Source organism: Mustela nigripes, chromosome 4 (genome assembly GCF_022355385.1).
Source record: "Mustela nigripes isolate SB6536 chromosome 4, MUSNIG.SB6536, whole genome shotgun sequence".
Classification (NCBI taxonomy): domain Eukaryota; kingdom Metazoa; phylum Chordata; class Mammalia; order Carnivora; family Mustelidae; genus Mustela; species Mustela nigripes.
In genome coordinates, this window is record NC_081560.1 from 125565975 (window position 1) to 125569659 (window position 3685).

Here is a 3685-nt window from a genome sequence, read left to right on the forward strand (position 1 = left end):
TGTCTGATAGCCATTTGTAGGTCTTCATTGGAGAAGTGTCTGTTCATGTCTTCTGCCCATTTTTTGACATGATTAACTGTTTTGTGTGTGCTGAGTTTGAGATGTTCTTTATAGATGCTGGATATCAGCCTTTTGTCTGTACTGTCATTTGCAAATATCTTCTCCCATTCCGTGGGTTGCCTCTTTGTTTTGTTAACTGTTTCCTTTGCTGTGCAGAAGCTTTTGATTTTTATGAAGTCCCAAAAGTTCATTTTTGCTTTTGTTTCCTTTGCCTTTGGAGACATATCTTGAAAGAAGTTGCTGTGGCTGATATCGAAGAGGTTACTGCCTATGTTCTCCTCCAGGATTCTGATGGATTCCTGTCTCATGTTGAGGTCTTTTATCCATTTCCAGTTTATCTTTGTGTACGGTATAAGAGAATGGTTGAGTTTCATTCTTCTTCATATAGCTGTCCAATTTCCCAGCACCATTTATTGAAGGACTGTCTTTTTTCCACTGTATATTTTTTCCTGCTTTGTTGAAGATTAGTTGACCATAGAGTTGAGGGTCCATATCTGGGCTTTCTATTCTGTTCCACTGGTCTATGTGTCTGTTTTTATGCCAGTACCATGCTGTCTTGGTGATCACAGCTTTGTAGTAAAGCTTGAAATCAGACAATGTGATGCCCCCAGTTTTGTTTTTGTTTTTCAACATTTCCTTAGCGATTCAGAGCCTCTTCTGATTCCAAACAAATTTTAGGATTATTTGCTCCGGCTCTTTGAAAAGTACTGGTGGAATTTTGATTGAAATGGCATTAAAAATATCGATTGCTCTAGGCAGTATAGACATTTTAACAATGTTTTTTCTTCCTATCCAAGATAATGGAATAGTCTTCCATCTTTTTGTGTCTTCTTCATTTTTTTCATGAGTGTTCTGTAGTTCCTCAAGTACAGATCCTTTACCTCTTTGGTGAGGTTTATTCCCAGGTATCTTATGGTTCTTGGTGCTATAGTAAATGGAATCGATTCTCTAATTTCCCTTTCTGTGTTTTCATTGTTAGTGTATGGGAAAGCAGCTGATTTCTGTACATTGACTTTGTATCCTGCCACATTACTGAATTGCTGTATGAGTTCTAGTAGTTTGGGGGTGGAGTCTTTTGGGTTTTCCATATAAAATATCATGTCATCTGCAAAGAGAGACAGTTTGACTTCTTCATTGCCAATTTGGATACCTTTTATTTCTCTTTGTTGTCTGATTGCTGTTGTTAGGACTTCTGATACTATGTTGAACAAGTGTAGTGAGAGTGGGTTTCCATTTATTTTTGTATTTTTTTCACCTAGGTTCTATAGTTTTCAGCTTACAGATTTTCACTGTCTTGGTTAAATGAGTGTTTTAGTGGTTTTGATGCTATCACAAATGAAATATTTTGTTTTTCAGATATTTTATTGTTAGTGTATAGAAATGCAACGATTTCTGTATGTTGATTTTGCAACCTGCAACTTTAATTTGTTGACTACTCTAATAGTTCTTGATTGGTCTTTAGGATTTTCTATATATAAGATCATATAATCTGCAAAGATAATTTTATTTCTTCCTTTTCAATTTAGATGCCTTTTATTTCTTTTTCTTGCCTAATTATTCTGGCTAGGACTCCAGTACGGTGTTGGATAGGAGTAGTAATTGTGGACACACTTTCAACCTTTCACCACTATGATGTTACCTAAGTTTTGTCATATATGGCATTTATGTTGATGCACATTCTTTCTTTGATCAATTTTTTGATAGCTTTTATTCCGAAAGGATGTTGTATTTCACCAAATGCTTTTTCTGCATCAATTGGGATGAACATATGATTTTCATCTTTTACTCTACGAATATGTTGTAAGACATGTGTTGACTTGGGTAGTTGAACTATCCTTTTATCCCAGGAATATATTCCACTTGATTGTGGTATATGATCATTTTAATGTGCTGTTGAATTCAGTTTGCTAATATTTTCTTTAGGATCTTTGCATCTATATTCATCAGGTATATTGGCCTGTAGTTTTCTTTCGTTGTAGTTTCCTTGTTTGGTGTTGGTACATGATAATGCTGGCCTCATTAAATGGGCTTTCAAATGTTCCCTCTTCTTCAACTTCTGGAAGAGTTTCAGAAGGATTAGAAGAATTTGAGATGGATTGCTATCAATTCTTCAAATGTTTGGAAGAGTTCACCAAGGAAACTCTCTGGACTTTTCTTTGGTGGGGGATTTTGATTATTGATTCATCTCCTTATTATTGGTACATTTCAATTTTCTGTTCCTTCATGATTCAGTCTTGGCAGGTTGTACCTACTAAATTTCTTCTAGGTTATCCAATTTATTGTTGCATAATTGTTCATAGTAGTCTCATGGTTCTTTGTAATTCTGTAGTTGCAAGTTACAAAGTCTCTTCTCTCATATCTGATTTTATTTATATGAGTCATTTTCTCTTAGTCTAGCTAAAAGTTTGTCAATTTTGTTGTATTTTTAAAAAATCAACTCTGGGTTTCATTGATATTTTTTATTCCTATTTATAATATTTCTATTTCTTTTCTGGTCTCTATAATTTCTGATCTGATCTTTGTTATTTCTTTCCTTCTTTAGTTTGTTCTTCTTTTTGTAGTTCCCTGAGGTGTAAAGTTAGGTTGATTATTTAACATCTTTCTGTTTTCTTTGTGTAGGTGTTTATCCCTATCAACTTCCTTCCTAGAGCTGCTCTTGCTGTTTCCAACGGGTTTTAGTATGTTGTGTTTCCATTTTTATTTGCTTCAAGATTTTTAAAATTTCCTTTTTGTTTTCTTCTTGATCTATTATTTGTTCAGGACTGGGTTAATTTCTACAAATTTGTGAATCTTGCAGCCTTCCTCCTGCTATTAATCTATAATTTCCTAACATTGTGACCTGAAAACATACCTGGTGTGATTTCAATTTCCCTAAATTTGCTAAGATTTGTTTTGTGATGTACCATATAGGCTGTCCTGGAGAATGTTCTGAGTGCTTTTAAGAAGATTGTGTATTCTGGGGCTGCCTGGGTGGCTCAGTGGGTTAAGCCTCTGCCTTCAGCTCAGGTCATGATCTCAGGGTCGTGGGATTGAGTCCCGCATCGGGCTATCTGCTGGCCAAGGAGCCTGCTTCCTCCTCCCCCTCTCTCTCTTTCTCTCTCTGCTTGCCTCTCTGACTACTTGTGGTCTCTCTCTGTCAAATAAATAAAAATCTTTAAAAAGAAAAAGAGAATATTGTGTATTCTAACAAACTGAGTGTTTTGGGGGGTGTGGGGATGGGTGAGCCTGGTAGTGGGTATTAAGGAGGGCACATATTGGATGGAGCACTGGGTGTAATGTGTGAATGATGAATCTTGGAACACTACATCAAAAGCTAATGATGCATGGTGACTAACATAACACAATAAAAATTTATTTTTAAAAAGATTTTATTTATTTATTTGACAGAGATCACAAATAGGCAGAGAGGCAAAGGGAAAGGAGGAAAGCAGCCCCCCCACCTCCAAGCAGAAAGCCTGATGTGGGGCTTGATCCCAGGATTCTGAGATCATGACCTCAGCTGAAGGCAGAGGCTTAACCACTGAGCCATGCAGGCACTTCCACAATAAAAATTAAAAAGAAGAAGAAGAAGGAGGAGGAGGAGGAGGAGGAGGAGGAGGAGGAGGAGGAGGAGGAGGAGGAGGAG